Below are 22,822 nucleotides of genomic sequence, written 5' to 3'. Positions count from 1 at the left end.
CTTGGCTCTCCTCCAAAACCTCCCTGTCAGGGTTCTCTCCACCCTGTACCATGATGCCAGTGGTCAGGCTGCTCTGCTCTGCTCTGCTCTGCTCTGCTCTGCAGCAGAGCTCCCACTTCTCATGCCATCACGCAGGCAATCAGGCTACTCTACAATAGAGCTCCCACTACTCAGACTGCCAAAGGGGAACTGACTTCTGGCCTCAGCCCGACTGCTTATAAAAGCCAGACCCTGCCCCCTTCTGGTCATCTGACCAAATTGGTTGCCCCGGCAACCCTCACCTGCACTGCCCTGAAGATTGGCAGCTGGGCCATTATTATCATTACCATTACCAGTAGCGAGCAACCTAGTGTTCTGCTACATGGATCTCCAGCTGAAATTGAGAAATAAGCAGACACCTGGTATGAAGGTATAGATACTTAGGGCCTTTATTTGCTCCAGGGGGATGATGCTTTCAAGGCGAAGAGAAGAGGTATATGCCTTTTCTACGGGCAATCATGGGGCTTTGCTCTCCGTGCAGGTGACCACAACCTGAACCCTTGGCCCCTAGCTAAGACAGCTGTGGGGACTTTGTGAGGCACAACTGAGATTCTGAGATCACACAAGGGTACACACTGCCCATGCTACCCTAGTGCTGTGCTGTGAAGTGGTAGAGTTGCGGTGGCTAAGATCCCTGTGGAGCTTGCACAGCTGCCACTTGGTATCTTATTCCTAATACTGCTGCCTTTCTTTCATCTCAGGCTTTGCAGTGTTGTAAAGTTTCATTCCAGAGACTCACCTCCTGACAATAGCTGAGTTAGCAGCTCCCCATGGTTCTGTCTCTCACTAATGATGATCTATTCAGCTGTTATAGACAAAGGGGACATGTTTTCAAGCATAGCTACAGGTTGTCTCGGTTTCTGCTAGGGTCTACATGTGGAGCTAGGCACCCTGGGAATCATCCCTTTCTGTCTAAAACTGCTTGCAGGTGGGGAAGTTTGCTCACCTTGTAACACTCGGATAGAAATTGTTTCCCCAGGTTTCTGGGTGGAGATTCAAGCCAAGATGATCATAGTTTCATAGTTAGTAGGGTCAGAAGGGACCTGAGCAGATCATCAAGTCCAACCCCCTGACATAGCAGGAAAGAGTACTGGGGTCAAACGACCCCGGCTAGGTGAATGTCGACCCCCAGGGTAGGAGTGAGCACCAGTTCCCTTGGAAGTTGATTCCAGATCCTAGCCGCCCTGACTGTGAAGTAGTGCCTCCTGATATCTAGCCCAAATCTACTTTCAGTCAATTTATGGCCGTTATTCCTGTGTAAAACCCCTAAGTTGAATTCAGCCTTTATGGCACTGGGTGAGCCATGTGTATAACCTATGGTGTCATTTTAGGCACCTCTTTATCAAAATGGTGCCTGAAAACAGAAGGACATGGTGGAAAGAGCAGCACAAATGATAAAGAATGGATTCCTCAGGGAACAGAGGGTGCCGGCACACGAGCCAGAAGGCTGCTCTGATCAGAGCAGACTCGATTAATCGAAACGAATTAATTGAGTCTGCTGGAGCATGGTAGTTACCATGTTCCCGCCAGCCAGTGTGTCTCGTATATCAGCAGCCCTGTGCTTCTAAAAATGGTGGCAGAGGCACTTTAACTAAAATTCATTCAACAAGCTTTGATAAAGCACCTCCACTGCCATTTTAATGCATAAGGACACTGAGTTGCTCTCATTAAAGCCTCCTCACCTCTGCTCTGCTCCCACCACACTTTTGAAGGATGTATAAAAAAAGTACAGAGAAATTAAAGGTCAATAGGTCTTCTTTATCCTTTCTTTTGGAGACAAAATAGCCTAGGTCTTGTAACTTTCTCCAGATTTTCCAGACCTTGACAGGTCAGTTTGGTACCACTGACTGGAAGAAGATTTGGATCAAGGCCTGTTATACATTTCACTTTCCCTTCCATAGGCTCTGTCTTTGGGGGGTGCGTCTACATGTGCAATGACTGTGAAGTAATAAACGCTCCAGTTTATTGCTCTGGAGTTTATTTCTCCTGGGCACACTGTTTGAACATTTACCCAGAACCGCAGCATGTTGAGCAGGGTTGGAGCACCCCAGCTGGCAGGGAACCCCAGCTCAAGTTGCTGTAGAGGGGCTGGCTGGGGCTTGAGGGTGTTCCAGTGTTGGGCTAGCTGGCAGGCAGCTCCTGTACTGAAGCACCCTTGTGCCCCAGCCAACCTCATCAGCATCTATATGTGCACTGCTACAGAGTGAAAAACTGCACAGCAGAATAGTAATTGTATTTACAAGTACTGTCCTGCTGAAGAAGTAATTAGTTTGCTCCGCCCTGATAGGGGCGCACATGTAGATGTGCAATGTTTAGTCTACTCTGCAGTAAATATCTCATGTAGACGCACCCTAGATGACCAGAACTGAACAAGATATTCAAGCTGAAGAGGGAATCAATGACTTATATTTTCCAGCCAAAAATGAAATTGAAAAGAAATAAAATTGTGAAGTAATGGTCAGTAATTTAGGGTAAAATAAATTACAGGAATGGTATAATCATCCCAGCACCAAGCATTATATGCTCAGGGAAGTCACATTAAAATTCAACTTAGAGGACGTGTCTACACAACATACTTTATTGTGAAGCAGCGTAGTTTACTGCGCAGTAAGCATGTGTATGTGTGTTTACACATGCATATGCTTACTCCACAGTAAACCTCACTGATCATGACTAAATTTGCTACCTGTAAATGTAAGTAGCAAATTTACTTGCAGTTACTAACTGTGCAGTAGCCCTTAAATGGAAGCCTGACTGGGAGCAAATGCCAGCCAGTAGGGAGATTGCTCCCTACCCCCAGGAGCTCCCTGCTGCCAGGGTGGGTTCCATCACCAGTGCCCAGGCAGGGATTATGTCCCCCTGCCCTGGCAGCAGGAAGCTCCAAGTCCTCCCTGCTCCAAGATCACAGTTGGGGAGCAGGGTCTGGGAGATCTTTATCTCCTAGCCCCTGCTCCCCCATCATGATTGGGGAGTGGGGGACTGGGAGATCCTTATCTCCCAGCACCAGCTCTGCAACAAGATTAGCATCTCCCAGAAGTGGCCTTGAAACCACAGAGCAGATGCTGGGAGCTCTGCTGGTGGGGGCTGGGGAGCCTGTTCCCCACCCAGCTCTGCAATCACAAGTTCAGCAGGGAACAGGCTCTCCAGCCCCTACCCTACAATCATGGAGCCAGGGCTGGGGATTGTCCCAGTCAGAGGCAGGTTCCAGCCCCATGCCCCAATTGTGCAATTGAGGGACAGAGCTTGGAAAGAGCCACAGGGGTGGGGCTGAGAGCTCCCTCCTGCCAGGTCAAGGGGACATTGGCCTGCCCTGGCAGAAGCAGTTCCCCTGGGATCAGGGAGCAATGTCATAGCCCAGGCTGTCTGCTGGTGGGATGCTCTCTGCCAGTCCCTGGGCTAGCACCCAGGGGGAGCCTAGAGCTCCCCCTGGTGGCAGCAGGAGCCAATTGCAGGGCCCTAGGAAGTGAGAGCTGTTTGCTGCAATTAGCAGCAAATCTGTTCCAGCTTCCCTACACATTCAACACCTGCCTGGAAGTGTTTACTCATGAGTCAACTGCTCCTGGATCTAATACACTTGGAGATGCACCCAGAAGGCATCACAATATATCCAGGTGTGGAAACGCACAGCAAGAGCATCCAGGCAAGCTTAACTCTTCTCCTGTCACAGAGCCTTCCAGCTTCCTGTAGAGTTGGAGCTCACTGAAATTCTGTGCTTGGGCTACATAAGGAGGAAGGATTATTTTTAGGTTTAGCAACAATTTTTTTTTCCCAGTTTTTCTTCATAACTGAAAGTTTTTCCTTCAACAGAAACCTTAACTCTGCCATGTAGCGACACTATGCAAACACCATCTGATCATGAATAAGGCATGTTAGTGCTTGTGGAGCCAGATGAGAATAACTGATTTTCAAAATCAGATTCAATTTTTTCCCCCTCATGGAGTACAACAGTTGGGGTGGGGGGCATTAATTAAAAATGTATACGTGAAGACTAAAGTAGAAATCCAAACCAATATCATCCTGTGGTATGTATGCTAATTGGAAGAGATGAAGAACCAATCTTGCTTCATCTTAAAAAATGTTAACTTTTATAGTCAGATTCACAAATACATTCTGGCTGCTTTCTCTCCCACTTTACAGTAACAAAAAGCAGTAAGGACATACAGTCCAGTTTTTGAGCTGTTTTCCTCTGCCAGAGCAACATAAACCAGGCAGAATATATACTCCAATCCCCACATTCCTCCTGCCCTCCAAATTCCCCATTTCTTGTACTGCCCCTTTCATGGCATACCATTAGTGTAATGCTGAGTGGGCAAGTGGGGCAGGAGCCTGTGGGAGGGTGCCAGAATGGAGCTTGGGGGTTGCCTTTCCTTCCCACCCCCATCCTCCCTTCTCCCTGCAACCTGTACCCTCCCTGCCTCAAATCTGACAGCAGGGAGGGCAGAGAAGTGGTGCTGGTGCATGGCCAGGGTTTCACTGTCCCTTTGCCTGTCCAACATATGCCAATAGCAAAAAAAAATCCCCCAGCAGCAGAGGCTTTCTGGCTAGTGCAGCTAGATGCACAGTACTGGCCATCATGCTTTCACTGCACACATGCATGCATATATGCACACACAGGCTAGGGACACACTTTCAAAAAACCTGAGCCTCAATTGATTCAATCTTTGCAGGTTAGTCTAACCTGGCTAGGCTGAACTGGTCTGTAACCTAACAGACATTCTCTCTGCACTGAGGAAATTCAGGCATGTGCTTGCAGTGGCTCAAACTGGGGAGTACTAAAGCAGCCCTCCCTTCCCTTGCACAGTATTGAATTGGGGGGATGTGGCCAGGCCCCTACAGGGCCTCTGATTAGGGAGATCTGCCTGCACCTTCCCAGGCTTTTCCCTGCTAGCTGCTCAAGGGGCAGGAGTGTTGCCAGACCCTGCCCCCTGCTAGCACTCTGAGGCAAGCGGGGTGGTGTGTGCAGTGCATGCATCTATTGATGCTATGGAGCTTTTCCATCTCCCTCCCTTCTTTATACTCTCTGCAGCAAACTGACAGATGAGCAAGCCAGCAGGAGGCTGATAACAGTGTTTATTGCCCCATTAGCAAAACAATAGCCTCTCTCCATTAGTTCAAACTCTTCTTAAACATAGATTTCATAGACATTACGGCTGGAAGGGACCTCAGAAGATCATTGAGTCCTGCCCCAGGGGCAGGAAGTCAGCTAGGGTCAAAGGATCCCAGCAAGATAGACATCCAAATGTTTCTTAAAAGAATCTAGAGTAAGTGCTTGCACGACCTCTGGAGGCAGTCTGTTCCAGGCCTCGGGGGCTCAGATAGTAAAGAAGTTTTTCCTTATGTCCAGCCTGAAAGAGTCTTGGAGGAGTTTGTGACCCTTTGATCTTGTCCTCCCTTAGGGCGCTCCGATGAACAGGCATTCCCCCAGATCCTGATATATACCTCATATCTACTTATAGGCAGCCACTAGGTCACCCCTGAGACTGTGCTTTTCTAGGCTGAAGAGTTCCATTGCTCTCAGCCTCTCAACATAAGGCCTGTTCTCCTATCCTCTGATCTAATGCGTGGCTCTCCTCTGGACTCTCTCAAGCTTCTCCACCACCTTTTTAAATTGTGGAGCACAGAATTGGATGCAGTACTGCAGCTGCAGTCTCACCAAGGCTAAGTACAGTGGGAGAATGACATCCTGGGATCTGTTTGAGAAGCATCTATGGATGCAAACCAGAGTTTTGCTCACTTTACCAGCTGCAACATCACAATGGTGGCTCATATTCATCTTGTGGTCAGTCATGACCCCCAAATCCTTTTTGGCTATGGTGCTGCTGGCAAGCTTAGCACTGCTGAGCCTATAAGCATGCTGTGGGGTTTTTATCCGAGGTTGAGTACCATGCATTTTTTAGTGTTGAATGCCATCAGGTTTTCATCCGCCCATTTTCTGAGCCTGTAGAGGTCGGCCTGGATCACCAGCCTATCTTCAGGTGTGGACACTTTACCCCAAAGTTTGGTGTCATTGGCGAACTTAGCCAGTCCACTTCTGATACCAATGTCTACATCATTAATAAAGATGTTACAGAGTATAGGCCCAAGGACGGGTCATGGTGTACCACCATGATTTCCTTCCATCTATTACCACTCTCTGGGTCCAGCCTCAGAGCCAATTCCCCAGCCATTGGACTGTGATGTAGCCAAGGCCACAGTTGGCCAATTTTTTCATGAGGAGATCATGGGACATCAGATCAAAGGCTTTTTTAAAGTGAAGATATATGATGTTAATCTCTTCTACCTTGTCCAGGGAGAATGTTGATATGTCACTCGGTCATAGAAGGAGATGAGATTGGTCAGGCAAGACATACCTGCAACAAACCCATGTTGGCTATCCCTCAGGATGTTGCCATCAGCCAGTTTGTCCAGAATGGCCTCTTTGATAATTTTTTCCAAGATCTTCCCCAGGATAGAGGTCAGGCTGATAGGTCTGTAGTACTGCAGATCTACTTTCCTCCCTTTATTGAAGATAGACACCACATTGGCCTTCTCCCAATCTTGGGCACTTTACTTGAGCACCACAAGTTCTCAAAGATCAGTGGCTGAGCTATGATGTCTGTCAGCTCCTTAAGTACCCTGGGGTGTAAACTGTTTGGGCCAGCTGACTTGAAGGTGTCCAGCCTCTCGAGGTTTTCTTTTACATGGTCTACATTGATGTAGGGTAACAATTCTCTCTCATCCTGGCCGTCCCGTACCATATTGAGCAGGTTGGTGAAAAACTGATGTAAAATAGCCATTAAGCAGGTTGGCTTTTTCCTGGGTGTCATTTGTCCCATTTGGTTTAGCAGGGGTCCAATGGTACTTTTCTTCCGGCTCCCCACATACCTAAAAATGACTTTTTATTGTCTTTGTTACATATAGCCAGTTGGAGTTCAGACACAGCCTTGGTTTTCCTGGTTCACTCCCTACAGGTCCAGATCAGTGCAGAATACTTCTTTGAGGTGATTCCAGTCTTCCATCCTTTATAGGTTTTTCTTTTTAGACACAGGAGGTCAACAAGTTTCCTGCTGTGCCCTTTTGCTACCTTTCCTCTGAGATGGGATAGACATTGCTTGTGCTTTTAGGATTGCTGCCTTGAGAAGCAATCACTCACCCTGAACTCCTCTCCCTTTCAAGTTGTGGTCCCTTAGGGTCTTGCCAACAAGCTTCCTGAGCTTGTCAAAATCAGCTTTCCTGAAGTCGAGGACTTCTGCATTGCTGATTAACTTGCCAGCTTTACGGTGGATAGTGAAAGTGATCAACTCATGGTCACTGTCTCCCAGCTTCCCTTTGGTCAGTAGGTCGCTGACTAGATCATCCCCCTTCACCAGTACCAGGTCAAGCAGTGCTTTGCTTGTTGTCGGTCCATAGACTTCTACAGTCAGATAGAGCTCGTCCATGCACATGAGAAAGCTTTGCAACCATTCAGATTTGGATGAGCGCTCTTCCCACTAGTTGTCTGGGTAGTTGAAGCCTCCCATGACAACCATTGCATCAGGAGTGTGCAGCCTCAGCCAGTTCCTTGGTGAATTTCTAGTTGATCTCTTGATCCTGATTAGGAGGTCTGTAGTAGACTGCTACCATTGTGTCCCCTGTTCCATGTTCACCATGGATTTTAACCCGGAGGGTCTCCAGTCATCCACCCTGGGTGCCAATATTAGCTTGCAGGGATGTGTAGTTTTCCTTGACATAGAAAGCTACACCTCTGCCCCTTTTCTCTGCATGATCTCTCCTGTACAGGGTATACCTGTGTCCCAGTCATAGGTGGAGTCCCACCAGGTCTCTGTTATCCTTATGAGATCAGTCATTCTTGTTTAGCAGGAAGACCAGTTCCTCTTGTTTGTTCCCCAAGCTCCTGGCATTGGTGTACAGGCATGTAAGTATCCCATTGGAGGCCCTAGTCTTCTCTACACATCATTCCAGGGCTGGGATAGGGGTGGATTCTCTTGAGTGCCTTAGCCCGCTGGCTTTGCAAAAGTTGCCCAGTGGGCTTGCTGTAGCAGTATTCCCCCCATCCCCCGGTGGGCTTAGTTCAAAGCCCGGTCGAGCAGGTCAGCCATTCTGGTTGAGAAGAGCTTCCTCCCCAGTGCAGTGAGGTGTAGGCCGTGTCTTCCCAGCAGACCACTGCCTCTCTCACCAAAGAGCGGACTGTGATCATGGAAGCTGAAGCTTTCACGATGACACCAGTGCTGCAGTCTTTCGTTGACTACCTCAATCCTCCTCTCCCTCCTCAGCCCATAGCCTGAAACTGGAAGGATCAAGGAAAACACCACCTGTGCCCCCAACCCCCAAAGCCCTGTAGCCTCTCGTGACCCGGCTGGGATTGCTCCGAACTGTGTCATTTGTGCCCACATGGATAAGAAGCATAGGGTAGTGGTTGGTGGGCTGGATGAGCTTCTGATCCTCTCCACTACATCCCGGATACAGGCTCCCAGGAGGCAGCAGACCTCCCAGGCTAAGGGGTAAGGGTAGCAGATTGCGCCCTCAGTCCCCCTCAGGAGGGAGTCTCCCACAACGAGCACTCTATCTGTGGCCTTAGGGAGAGCAGGGACAGTAGATGTTAGTGGTCCTCCCTTGCCTGCAGGATCTGGCTGCTCTTCAGGTTCTACTGGGGCTGCAAGAGGTTCATACCTGTTGTAAAGCTCTGGAGGTGAGGGGACCCTGGTGCAGAAGGCCTTGGGGCTGTTAACCACCTTGGTCCAACCTCCTAGCTGGACAGTGTGGGAGATCCTCAAGCCCTCCCTTGTCCTGGAAGGTGACTTTGGTGTACCCTCAAACTCCAGGGGGTCAGGGGCCTGGAGGTAGGAGTCTATCTCCTGCTCACAATCCCTGATGGCGCACAGTTTCTGGACTGGAGTCTGGAGTTCCTCTATCTGGCACCCTAGAGACTCCAAAGTGGAGCAAACTTTGCAAAGGGAGATGGACATGCTCCTGGTCCCATGTGCCTGGAATCATGCCAGGCAGCCCCCGCAGCCGAGAGCCAGAGACTCTGTCTGCGTGGAGCCTAGAACCATGTATTTTGTCTGGGTGGAGATCTCAAAAGTGCCAGACGGGGAGGTCTCAGACTCCAAGGGGACCCTCAAGGTGCCACGTGTGGCCATCCACATTGTACCACTGGTAATCTGGCTACTGCTGTGACTGCCTTCCCCAGTGCTCACTGGCAGGGCCTCAAGCCCTTCCACTCACCCTCCTGCATAAACTCCCATGCTAACTTGTGTGCCAGGCCTAGAAGCACTCTTGTTTGCACATCCTGTTCACAAGTCTCCGGTCATGTGGCTCCCCGGGGGGCCAGCAGCTTACTAGCTGACCTGTTGATTAGCTTCAAAAAGCCCTAAGTAGTCACTGTTCTGTCTGCCTGACCCAGTGAAACTGGAGACGTGCACACACAGACACCTCTCAGCATTAGCTAGCATATCACATGCCTAGGGTCCATAGGGCTGGGGTCTGTGCTATGGGAGCAGGGTGGGGATTCCTGCTTGAGCAGAAAGCAGCAAAGTGGGGGTAGGGCAGGGGCAGGCAGACCCTGCTGTACCTGCTGTCTCTGCTGGAGCTCCAGCCAGGGAGCAGAGGGAAGGGGCCAGCTCTGTTGTGGAGCAGAGAGCCCCACCCAGCCCAGACAGCATGCCGGGATGCTGGGGGAGTCTGGTTTATCTTAAACCAGCATGGGGTCTGGGGCAGACATTGCATAAACTGATTTAAGCCAAATCAATTAAGTCTGATACTACATTCAACCAGATTTATCTCAAGTCAGTTTCAGCCATTTTCAAACTGGGTTATGTGCACTGAACAGATTGAAACCAGTTGTGTTCTGTTACAGGTTTAAACCAGTTTCTGATTACATGTGCACCCACATACACAGTAATTTCCCTCTCTCTCCAGGCCTGTTAACAAGATCTGATGCAGTGGATGACTCTTGAAAAGATATTGGAACTGAAAGTTTGCATCTTTCCCCTTTCAGTCCCCTAATTCCCAGTGGGACTGATGCTACAATTTCCCACAAGTAAGATATTTAGTACCCTATATCAGGAAGGTAGAGGCGCTCAGTAGTGTAACTAGGATGTAGCAACTGGAGCAGCCACCACAGGCATTGGCAACATGTAGGGAGTGAACGGGGGTGCATGTGCACCCCCTGAGATTGGCGGTGCACCCCCTGTGAAAAGTGCTACTGATACTGCCAGTGGTGCCTATGGGCAGTTACCGCTCACTGCCCCCCACGCTTCACTACCAACACTGCCAGCAGCATCTGTGGGCGGTTCCTGATCTCCACTGGCCACTGCCACCGCTGCTGGCAATGTCTGCGTGTGGTTACAGACCACCGGTCAGCACTTGCCACCTCACTGCCCACTGTCAACACCGCTGCAACTGCCTGCAGGAGCTCCCTGCTTGGCCTGCCCTGCTACTGACACCACCATGGCTGCCTGTGGGAGCTTCCCGCTCCCCGCTGACACCACTGCTGCCACTGGAGGGCAGTCGCTGTGCCCCCTTCCCTCCCTCCGCCCCCCAACCTCCAGGGGCATACATTATTCATGACCACAAGTACTGACTTGGGAGAAATGGAAAAAAACCAGCTGCTGCCATGGCCACACAATTGAGCCACATGACAGCAGCCAGAAGTCACCACTGCCCCCATGTGTCACAGCTACCTTGGATGCCTGGCTGCCTTGTTTTGCCTCTGAAAATACCATCCATCCCTGGACAACAAAGCAGGAGAGAGACACTTTTCAAAAGGACCAAAAGTAGACAGCTGCTGTGATTTCCATTCCACTGAAAGCAGTAGGAAACAGGGGGCATTTTGCAAGAAAGTAGTTATTTCTGTGTAGCAAAACACTGTGTCCTTCAGCCACTGCAGAATGAGACATTTTCAGTCATGAAGAATATGGAGAAAATGATATTAATCTAAAAAGAAAAAATATTCAGATATTGGATGTATGTGGAAAATTTAATGAACTTTAACTATACAGAAGGTTTGATCAGTTTATTTTATTTTGTTACTGGAGGTATTGGAGGCATAATAAGGTTTGGTAAAAAACATTTTTGAGTCCAAACATTTTTAAAGGACCTCAGTTTAACTCCTAAACTAGTGGTTTCTTATAAATTAATGGAAATGCCATTCTACACTCAAAAGATATTATGCTGTATTTTTCACAGCAGCAAAGAGATTGACTACTTCTAAATGCAAATCTCAACTTACCCAAATAGTGGAGTCAATATTGGTGTCTCTGTAACAATGGCGCTGCTATTTTCTTTTCTGTTTTTAAAACAACTTAAAACTAAATTCGTTTTTTGGCCACCACTGTGCATTAAACAGACGGTTTTCCCTGTGCCATCCACAGTGACACCCACATCTTTCCTCCTAAATGATTACAATGAATTTAAAACTCAGTGGTGTATATGCAGAATCCAAGATATTCCTTCCATGTGCATTACCTTTCACTTGTGCACACTGAATTTCATCTCCCATTATGCTGCCCAATTCATTACAGTAGCTTTGGTTCATCTCTCTGAACCTCTCCAGACTTCTCTAGATTTGACTCGCCTCATAATTTGTTATCGACTCCAAATACCAGCCCTATCAGTTCAGCATTCCCTGAACCTCTCCAGACCATAATAAATATATATTTTAAACCAGGGCCACTTATTTTGAACCACTCAGTGGGTGCTAAGCTCTTTTGAAAATCAGGCCCTATTTGATGTGTCCTGGGTTCAGTTTAATCCTGCTGGCTGAGTGGAGTTTTTAATGCTGTTTGAAATTCTTTTGCACAGTCATCTGGAGTATGATTCCTTTTCCTTTAATCTTTTCTTTCCTCCCTTTATCTGGCTTTTTGAGGACACCAGGCAGCTGAGTCCTCACCTTTGTAAAGTCCTTCCAATTATTTTAGGTGTTTTAGTATTTTTTCCTCGCTGCTGCTAAATCCTTGAGCTGAGCTATCCACTTGTTAACGTCTGGCAGCGATTCAGACTTCCTGTTTAAAAATGATCTGTTTTTGGCTGTCAATAATGCAATGTTAACAAATTTGTCCTGGCATATTTATCTGTTGCAGTGTCTGTTGTTCAAGGAAGAACACAAAGCCAGGACATATTGGCAATGATGCTTTAAATGTTTGATATAATATTTACTTCTTCCTCCAATGCAAGGAAGCTCCTGAACATAAACTTAAGTTTTTACTTATTTATTTTATGTCTGGGGCAGTTGTTTTGTTTTTTTTTTTCAAGAGGCAGTATGAGGTCGCATAACATACAATACAATAATACATTAGCTAGCATTTAATGCAAGAAGCACTCATTTCCTTTGGCCACATTCATTCAACTAGAGGTCTCCCTTGCTACTTTGTACTGAGAACAGAGGACCATTTATTTCAGCATCTTTCTAAAGCAGGGGTGGGCAAAATGCGACCCGCAGGCCAGATGTGGCCCACCAAGCCGTTCTATCTGGCTCTTGAGGACCCTAAAAATATTAGAAAATTAATATTTATCTGCCCCTGGCTGCCTGTCATGCAGCCCTGGATGACTTGTCAAAACTCAGTAAGCGGCCCTCCTCCTGAAATAATTGCCTGCCCCTGTAAAGGGTCAGTTTTATTCATCCCATTGGGTACATAAATATCACAATAAGGTTCAGCAAGGCAGGAGACATATATTATTGCATCAGTTTTTCCTGCAGTCTGCTTCTCTCCTTCCATTAAAAATGTTTCTGACATGTGGGGGGTTTTCCTCAGCGCACCAGATGTGCTACCTTTTGGACCAACTTTTACTAGGTCATCCAGTCCTTCTGCGCAGAGCCACATGAGGAAAGCTCACAGTGCATCCTGTGTGCATTGCCTCTCTTTTAAAGTATCCATCTGGATTGCATTCATAAAAGTTATCCCAGACCCAGACTGCTTAAGCTATTTTTGCCCCTACCACACACACACACACACATCTGCAGTGACTCTATCAAAGAAACATCCTGGGTCAGGGAAACTTTGATTCGGGATGTTAATGTTGCCTTATCATTGTTAAACCAGGGGACACAGAGCTGCAGCTCTGCTGTTAAGTCCTATCTGTAGGAAGTTTGGGCTAATCCCCCACCCTGTCTGGGTAATTACAATGTGTGCATTTTAATCCAGCGATTGTATGTGGCCAGTATGAAGGACACAGCAGCCGCCCTCAACTGACGGAAGCAGCTTGCAGGGATTTTGATGGGGCTACTGTGGCAGACGATTACAGTTTGGTAATGTGACCAGTTTGATTTCCAATCCCTCCGTCCATCCTTCTAGTTCTGTTGCGCTTGCATTTCAGCAGCTTATCCTACCACAAAGCCAAGATGGCTTTCAGGGAATTAGCAAGATGCATATCGGGGTAGTTCATCTGGCTCACCACCTTTTCTTTGCCCTTCTGCTGCAGTTTGAGGTAGGGGGTTTGCTGAGGGAGAGTGTGACAACTAACTTTGTGGTCATTCGCTTCCAAACCCCCAAACCCTTTAAACTCTGCTAGTATTATAAAACCTCTGTGACAGCTGTTCCAGAGGCCTCATGGTATGAGCAAATGGGTTGCTGTATATAAGGAGGCTTTGTTCATTTCTGGCCCTCTCTGTTTACCTTTAATTATCACACACTGTCTGAACTGTTCTGCGAGGGCTTTGATAACTGAGGCAAACAACAGGAGCAAGAGTGGGGACTCTGTCCTGCCATGCGCCAGCTGACACCGTGCCCATAGATTCTAGCAGCTCCTGTGGATGTGCAGAGGATTTTTATCTAGGATTTCCACCCTGCTAATGCAGTTGCCATCAAAACTCAGTGCTCTTAGCTATGCAAAGGGAGAGTCCTGCTGCCTCCTGCCCGGTTCATTGTTGCTCAGCATTTTGTTCTGCCCAGCGTCGGTTTGGGGGCCAGATCTCAATGTAGATTCCAAACTTCCCACAGATTCTAGGAAGTTTGTAACAAGGCTTTTGCTTCAAGCCAATCTTGATTTCTGTTTTGCAGAGTCATCTGCTGATGCTGCCTGGGGCTGCGTGGTGTGAGGTCACAGGGGGATTGTTTTGTTATTAGGGACAATTCTGGGCTCTGTATATGAGATTTTCTGGAAGGCAGCCCATTGCTGGGGGTACAGGCCTGTGTCTGAAGATGTGCCGTGGGATTACTGTGCCCACCCCAACATACACCCTTTCTGCCGCTGACAGGATGTGTACAGTCAAGCACTTGTTGCAGCCTGTAATGAGCTGACAGTCAGTCAGAGGTGGCTTCCTGTGACAGAAACAGTCAGTTTATGCTGCTATGGACACGAATGCCAGCTCTCAGAAAATGAAGCAGCTCTGCTCCCATCTTATTCATCAGCACAGTCCAATCATTCCCTCTGCTCCTGCAAAATTATATACACTGCTGCCACAGAAAAAACAAGTCTTGTCTCCATGAGGCTAAGTAGATAAGACACTGCCCCTTTGCCTCTTTTTCTGGGCTGAAACTCCAGTGGCACCAGAGAAGCAGGTCACTGGAGCTGCCTGTACCGGCGAAATAACCTGCTGCCTGTCAGTGAGGCACCTGTGAAGCCGAAGTCCTGTGGAATCAGAGCAGAACGGGGCTTCCTCCTGCGCTCGCAGGAAACACCTTCTGCACAGAAGGCACAGCCCTTACCTTGTTAGGGCACTGGGCCTCCAAGGGGGCAATGATCAGGGCTCTTTGGCTTTTCAGTGGCCTAGGTTTGCTGTGAGTCTCCAGGGATGCAGTGTGGATGGAGCCCCTTTGAACAAAGGAGATGCCACATGGGATCATTTGAGGACCATCTAGTTCAGGACCTTGCCCCCAATGGTGGCCAGCAGCAGTTTTTGTGAGGAAGCTGTAAGACTCCTGCTGCAGGTAGATGAGGAATAATCTGCTCACACATCTGGTCCCACCTGATTTCTGATGTTGGCTGGTGCTCTGTATCACATGTTAATGCCCCTTTATTAGCTGTGTGTGAGTGTTACTGGGTAAGCTGGAGCTAGTCAGGATCCAACTGTTGGGGCTGGCTGTACTGGTTCCATAAGCTATGGAAAAAATGTAGGGGTATGGCAGTAGTAGGCCAAGGATGTGGTGTGGGAGCATTGTGAGGGGAAGAAGGGAAGACTTGAACCCCTGGGGGTCCTGGAGACCCTGGCAGACTGGAGGTGATGTGGAAACAGTGTGATTTGGAGCACAGGCATAGCAGGGCAGTGCCAGCTGCCACCAGCTGATGGTGGCAGTTTGGTCAGCCACCTCTGCAGCAGCGACTACTTTTGTGTCCCCAACCTTCCCTCCCACCCCAAAAGTGACAACTAGGGCTGCTGCCCTAGTCTCCCTCCCCACTCAGTTATGCTCCTGATCTGGGGAATTGAAGCACTGCAGGAATGATGTAGCACAGCATGACAGAAGCTTGAGCAGCTGGGGTCATGGCATGGGCAGGGTTTGAGGGGGTGAGGGAGTGGGTTGTGGGAGGCTAAAGAGCCAGTCTGAAGCATTGGGGAAGAGCTGCTGGGGTTTTGGGAAGCAGCACAAGCTGCAGGCTGTACCAGGAGAGAGGGTGGTGTCATAGAAAAAGCTGGGCTGTAGGGACTTTCATCTCATCTCACCTTACACTGATGTAAATCAGGATGGACACCACTGAGCAAGCTGGAATTGCACCAGTGCACACCTGTGCACATGAGAGCCAAATCAGAGGTTGATGCTGTTGAAAATCTGCTGCTTAACAGATAAATCAGACACAAAGCAGGATTTCAGTTTTTCCACCCCACAAAAGTAGCCAAATGCAAGCTCTGGGGCTCTTGGGTGGCTTGAGCCAGCCCCTGCTCCCTGGAATGGGAAACATGCTGGGAGCCAGCGCTGGGCCCGCTTGTCTTATAGCACAAGCACAGCAAAACCCAGCTTGTCTTTCTGTAAAAATCTTGCTGCCTAGAATGTCTCTTTTTTGTTTTCTTCCCGCTGGCTCCATCCCCAGGGCGCTGTGGGAGTGGGAGAAGGAAGAGCAGGGCACAGGGACGTTCTGAGAACAGAAAGGATGAAAAAGGCAGAGTTTCTGACTCATTATCCGAATTAGCAGGAAAACCTTCCTGGGAAGCAGCCATAATACGGGGACGATTTCAATGTGCAGCTCTCATTAGGGAATGTTTGCAGCTGATCAGACCGTAGCAAGAGCATGAGAGAGAGAATGCCAGGGTCTCCTGACACAAAAGTGAAGTAAGGTTTTGCTGCAGCTAGAGGGCTGTGCTGCACATCTCCAGTCCTGTCTCTGGCTGTGCTGCTGCACATCCCCAGTGCCGTCTCTGGCTATGTGGAGGCACTATTCCCTGCTACCATACCTGGTGCTGTCACCGACTACCTGAGGCTTCTGAGCAAAGCAGCTGCAGAGTCCTTCGGAGGGGAAGAGCCTGAACCCTTCCCAGGGAAGGACTGTTCCTAGCCAGAATCATGCCTGGCCCATGTTTACTCCTGTTACCTTCTCTCCAACTTAGCGGGTGAGGAATTCTTCATCACTCAGGTAAGGACCATCGCTGGACTTCTCTTATCCAGGGCAATCCCCAGCTGTGATTAAACAATAGCAGGGACAGAACTGGCAGATGATAATTTCTGGGGTAGAGGGAGTGTTAGGATTTAGTAAAAGTTTTGACCCCAGCATTTCAGAGAAATCACCATGGCACCTCTCAGCTTGCCCAGTGAATCTGAGGCAGCTGAAATGAGAATGGCTACGTAGGCTTCCCTTTGTATGGTGACGTGCTAAAGTTTGGAATTTTTTTTCATGGCTAAAACCTGAGAGTTAATCCATGTATGAGAGAGATGCTAGTCACATCGGTCTGTGTGTCTGTGGAAGGCACTCAGCCACCACCTTGAATGACATGGTTTAAGAACTTGAATAGGTCAGAAAAAGCCATTACTTTTGTTGGTTAATTGTAGCAACAGAATGACTGCCAGGAGGCAGGTCCCTTCTATGTATATGCATATCAATCCCCTTTGAATCTAGGCTTGCAGAGTCCAATCAGCTCTTGGGCAGGGGCTGTGGGAGAAGAGAGAAGTGTTCAGAGTTTCAGATGGTTTAAGGGGAATGAAAGTGCCTTTTGTGTCTGAGCAGCTTCTGGTTTATAATTCATTTTCGTAGGCCACTGCAGGTTTCATACAAGCACCTGCTGTTCTCCACATCCACTTTACTAAGCTGCTTGCTTAGCTTCTAAAAACTAAATTTCCGTCTACTGAGTGCAGAATCTGTCACCAACAAACATCTCATCTCCGAAAGAACGCTGAGCGGAGATCGATGGTGTGAGGTAAATGATAGGGGTAAGTGGAACTGGATCTGAGACTAGCTGACTTGCACAGGAAAAGACACTTTGTCTCTAGAGGGTAATAGATGGCTACTTTATTTCTTGGCAGGAGGAGGAATTGGCCAATCAAATATGTTGTTGCTGCATTTATCTAGCAAAAGTTCTTGTGCAATGAAGATAACTGGCAGATTTACTGCCTTTGGGAGCTAAATCTCTTTCACTTTAACTTCCTGCTTCTGCAGGGAGTAAACATGGTTATTAAAGACTGAGTACTTCACTGCAGCTACAGCACGGTGCCATGCTTGGGTACCACTGTCCCTCTCTGTCTGCATCCCAGTCTTCAGACTTTGACATCTGGGCAGAGGAGCCAGGCACATTCTGGAAACTCTACGATTGGTATCCCTTTTATATTCTCTCCAGGTCCCCTTGAGACCATTTCTATAAAGACTCAGCCCTGTCCAGTCTGGGTGCCCTGTAGTGGAATAGTTCAGCATTTTAGCAGGGCTTGGTCTCTTGTGAGAAAACCAGACTCTGTCCAGGAAGGCTTAAACTGAAAGGCTGTCAGAAACCTGTGTAAGGAAGGGGATGTCTGCCTGAATCTCTGGGATGGAATCTCAGAAGCTGAAGCAACCTGTTAGCTCATCCTGCCACTCTCCTGGGACCTGGGGCTGGGACATTTCTCATGGGGTGTTCCCTACCGTTTTCTCTAGGCTAGTGGTGAACGTCCAAGGAACATAACTGCCCTTTGGTCCCTTGGAGATGAGTGCACATCCTATGGGAAATGTTCATGGTCATTTCACAAGAGACAATATTCTACCTCAATACTCTCATCCCTCCATGTTGCACCCTCTTCTGCACTGCCCTAAATTACCCTTTTCCTTCCCTAGAGTTTACACCCTTCCAAAAGCTGCAAACATGTTATTGTTTGCTCCTTCAGTCTTTCCTTCCCAGGGCTTTCCTACCTTGTCATTTCTCTTTCCAGTTGTCAACCTCTCCCTAGAGATGGGTAATGGAGTCCCAGATAGGTTTATCCCAGGGATACATGCTTTCCTTCCTCCAGCACGTTAGACCTTGAGGTGAGCATCCACAAGCTGCATTGGTCTTTCTGTGCTTATACCACCTGCTGACTTCTGTGTTGTTTGCTGTCTGCTCCCCCATTGTGTCTCTCTTAGCCATTCATGCTTTAGCTTCAGCTCGAACACTGAGCCTATTTGGGGGGAATGTTTTCATTAAACATCCCAAACTGAACTGTATTTTGCTCTTTTTCTGCATATATTCAGACCTCATAGATGCAAGGACCAGAGGCTTTAGTGGCTTTAGAATGGGATTAGGAAGCAGGAGACACAGATTCATACCTTCTCGCTGTGACTTACTTGCAGTGTGCTTTGGGCAAGTCCCTTAACCTCTCTGTGCTTTGGTTTCCCCAGTGGCAAAGTCGAGATGATCAGCAGGACTGTATAAACAGCTGATTTTTTTAGGTCAGTGGCAGAACCCCTGAAAAAAATACTCATTTAAGTCAATCCAAAGTGATTTTTTTCTGTTATTTCTTGCTAAAATGGAACAGTCACTAAAATAAAATAAAAATAATAATTTGGGGCTGGACAAAATGTTCCATCCAACCTGAAAGACAGCATCATATTTAGCTTTTGCATGTCTTTTATTCCATAGTTTAAAAGCGAAGCTTGTTTTCTTAATGAAATATTTGGATTTTTTCATGATTCATTTTTCTTTTGGGCTTTGTTTGGCTGGCAGTATTCTCTCCATTTGCCCCGAGGCTGCATTTTCCTGTAAATACACCATTTACCTGCAAAAATGTTACCCAGTTCTAGTACTAAAGCTTACTGGACTCACCTCACAAGAGGGAGCAAATGAAATAGTGTGTGTTTGGGGATTCTTATCTACCTCAGTGGTTTTCAACCTTTTTTCATTTGTGGACCCCTCAAAATTTTTGAATGGAGATGCAGACCCCTTTGAATTGTAGGTGTGGGTACTTACATACTTTTGATTGATCATAGTTACCTTTCGTGGACCACTTAGACGTAGTCTGTGAACACCCAGGGGTCCGCAGACCACAGGTTGAAAACCACTGATCTACCTAATCAAGTCCCAAGAGAAGCACAGGCATAGTTTGAAGTACAGAAGCAGTTTAGAAAGATTTCCAAGGGGCTGCTTGTGTGTTTATGATGTGACACCTGCTTACAGTAATGTAATTAGGGCAGGGTGTTTGGGACAGCCAAACTGGGCACCATTTTGGGGGGACAAGTGGGAGCAAAAAAAATCCATGGCCACTGCAGTTTCATGATCATGTGAGCAACCTGGTAGCAGCTGAAAGTTGCAGCTGCCCCTGTGCCACAGCTGCCCTGGGTGCCTGGCTGTATTGTTATGGCTCTGCTTGCTTTGGTGGTTTGTGGGATTGGGTCCTAGTGTCCAAAGGATGTTGGAATCTTTACAGATGTCTCAAGGCACACTTGTCCTTTACCACAGGGCTTAGAGCAAAGATGTGGCTCTCTTGCTGAAATTTCTTCCCAGCTTTTCCTTTGGGGAGTCTGTACTTCTTCCTCAATGAAGAGTCTATGGGGCTGTATCCTAGACCCTGCCAGCTGTCCAGGAGCTGCATGGGTCTCTGGGAATTTTGATACATGGGAGGCTGGAGATTTCTGCAGGGAGGCTCATAGTTTGCAGCCTTGCTCTATAGGAAATGTGGAGCCTCACTACTAGAGATACTCTTGACTCCTTCAACAGAGTTCCCTACCAGAGAGGATGGGAAGCCACAGGCTTATGCTGTTATGTTCATGCCCTGAGCTCTTCAGTCCTTGGGAAGAGATATTTTCCCTTCTCTCTCCCTGCTGTACCGCAACTGCAGAGTGTCCTCCCTAGAGACTGGGCAAATGGGGGGTGCTGCCACTGTAGGAACTAAAGGTGTATGTATTTAGGAGGGCAGGGGTCAAATGTGGAGCATTCTGTCCCCCTGGACAAGGCTCACAAGAGCAGTCAGCCCCTCTATTGGCTATTCTTTAGGAGCACCATAGAAATGTAGAGCATTCCTGAGAGGGGGAATGTATAAACCCATCCTCACTATGGTTTGCTTCCCCTTCAATATCACCTGCAAATGTCTTTAACCTCCATTCCAGATCTTTACTGAAGATGTTCAGTCAGACCAAACCTAATACCACAGTTACTCACCAGCACTAGACACTGCCCCCACCTCATTTGTTGCCCTTTGTTTTTCCTCTTTGTTGATAGTCCTTTGGCAGGTTCTCTGACATCTGACTGTGTTAAACCCAAGCCAAGCAGGCCGGTTTCCAAGTCAGTCTGTAAAATCCACAGTATAAAACCCACATGATTGTGATTCCATGTTATTTTCAAGCACCTGGGAGTGTGCTGGACACTTAGTTGGATAAAGCAAAGGTCAAGCACCCAACCCCAGGAGCTCCCAATCTAACTCCAGATGTAACACAACAAGAAGGAAAGAGAAATGGCTGAAAAGGGCAAGAAGGGAAGGATAAAGGTAATAAGACACTGAGATCAGAGGGTGGCTCAGTGAGACCAGGCACAGCATGATGATTCTGTTAGGAAATCCAGACATGATACCCACCCTCTTCATTCTTCCATCATGCCTGCTTCTCTCTAGCATGCACTGTACTTAGCTGCAGGTGCAGCCTGAAAGCTGTTTGTAGCTGCCAATGAGCAGAGGAAGATAGGAAGAAAAAGAACGAGCCCTTTTGAATGGTGCTAGAAATGAACAGGGCAGAGAGAGCTAGGGTTCAAGGGAGCTGCTTTTTCCACTCTCGGGCTGCCACTGCTCAGACTGTGCTTGGAGGATGCTGTGCTCTGCTGCACTCTGGGTTGTTTGAACATAGCCCTAGTCCAGGCATATTGGTTGAGAATTTCTAAAGCACAAGTGGAAGTTTGGTGGGCAGCTTCTGTTGACATTTTTGAAAGGGATCAGGGTACCTGTTAGGCCCCTTGAGCACAACTACAGAGCAGAATACAGTGCCTGGCAGCTTTGAATAGGCTAGCCCATGTCCCAGAAGCAGCATAACCATGTGTGAGGGTTGTTCCCAAAACTTTTAAAACCAGGTTGGACAGATACTTTTTGAGGATGGTTTAGAAGAAATGATCCTTCTTTGAGTAGGGGTCTGAACCAGAAGTCCTCCTGAGGTGCCCTCCAGCCCTACTTCTGCACTATTCTGTGTTTGCGTGGAGCTTCATGCAGGCTAATTAGCCTTGCTGGGAAGCAGATGACGTTAGCTCATTCAGAACTAGCTCAGGTCTCTGTGCTGTACTTTGCCATGTAAACATACCCTTCATACCTTTGAAAATCTCCCCCATTATCTTCATCTTTAAACATAACACTTGCAACACATTAGATTTCTGTTGGCTATAGGATGTAATCTTTATAACTTGGGTTAACCAATCTCTGGACAGGGTTTTACTCCCTCCCAACCATATGGAAAATAATTTTAGGATTATCTGGGAATTGTATGTTCCCAAAGTTCTCATATAGCCCTGTTTGCAAGGACAGAGTTGAATATAAGTAGTTAAAAGGCCAGAGGCAGGTGACGTTATTTCTCCCATGTTTATCCTGAAAACAAGATACCCTTCCTATTTCCAGTAGCTCCCACCAGCTTCAAGGTGCACTTTCTTAAAGGCACAGGGAAAATTTCCATCAGACCATTTTGTTTTCAAGAACATCAGCCGCAAAAACAAAAAGCCAAAGCACTTTGTCAGACTGCAGCTATTAATCTGGGTAATAAAGCACGCTATACAATTTGTATCAAACAGGAAACTCTTAGCCTGAATTTGAATGGAAAGACTTGCTTATTCACTAGATCCATGCACCAGCTGAGTGCATCTGTGAGGAATACTTCAGAGTCTGAAAAGCTAAAATAGAAATGGGCAGTGACAAAATACAAGTTAGTTTTTAAAGTGGTAGTAGATAATAAATGCTGGAAGTAAAATATTGTTGATAAGCCCTTTAAATATAGTAGCAGCAGCAGTACAATAGTGCACCCAGGGGTCATTATTAGGGTCAGGCCTCATTGTGTTTTGCATGATAGACAAAAGGCCTTTGTCCCCAAAGAGCTTACAACCACAATTGAAACAAGAAGGATAATAAATATAACAAACAAAGGATGGCAGGGGAGAGAAACAAAGAGTAATAGTAGCAAGATCAGTTGGTTCGACTGGTTCAACATGATGGTTCTGAATGTTTAAGTGTGTGTATTTTGAACAAAGAAATACAACAGATCTCTTTCTCTAACCATCTTTGGTTAGTAGAAAGGGTCTTGAACCAGAAAACTGAAGGGTGGGGATCACCTTGCCCATCCCCTCAGGGTTGAGTATTCTATGTGCCAAGGGCAGCATGGGAGAAGGCAATAAGAGAATTGACTATAAACATACAGATGGCTCATTGAGGCTGGTGTGTAGCTAAAGAGGTGGTATGGTAAGAAGAAAGGCTGGATCAGTAGGGAGGTCAGAGTCACAAAGGATCTTGATGCTGAGGTCTTGACTTAGATGTTATAG

General features: G+C 47.4%; 1 protein-coding gene across 3 annotated transcripts in view; it reads left to right on the top strand.

The window, feature by feature from the left end:
• Window positions 1–22,822, top strand: part of SYNDIG1L (synapse differentiation inducing 1 like) — an 83,477-nt gene that overhangs the window by 38,520 nt on the left and 22,135 nt on the right. Inside the window, exons 1-2 of one of the 3 annotated variants that reach the window (XM_019551795.1) lie at window positions 14,696–16,521; window positions 17,137–17,312. The exons of 1 other annotated variant lie outside the window; for it this stretch is intronic. The gene's annotated coding sequence lies outside the window, so the exon portion shown is untranslated. Of the gene's footprint in view, window positions 1–14,695; window positions 16,522–17,136; window positions 17,313–22,822 lie in introns of those variants that run through there. One more of the 3 variants, XM_019551796.1, reaches the window with a different exon arrangement.

The sequence above is a fragment of the Crocodylus porosus genome, unplaced genomic scaffold, assembly GCF_001723895.1.
Source record: "Crocodylus porosus isolate Cpor-Errol unplaced genomic scaffold, CroPor_comp1, whole genome shotgun sequence".
Taxonomy (NCBI): domain Eukaryota; kingdom Metazoa; phylum Chordata; order Crocodylia; family Crocodylidae; genus Crocodylus; species Crocodylus porosus.
This window is presented reverse-complemented; position numbering and strand designations above follow the sequence as displayed.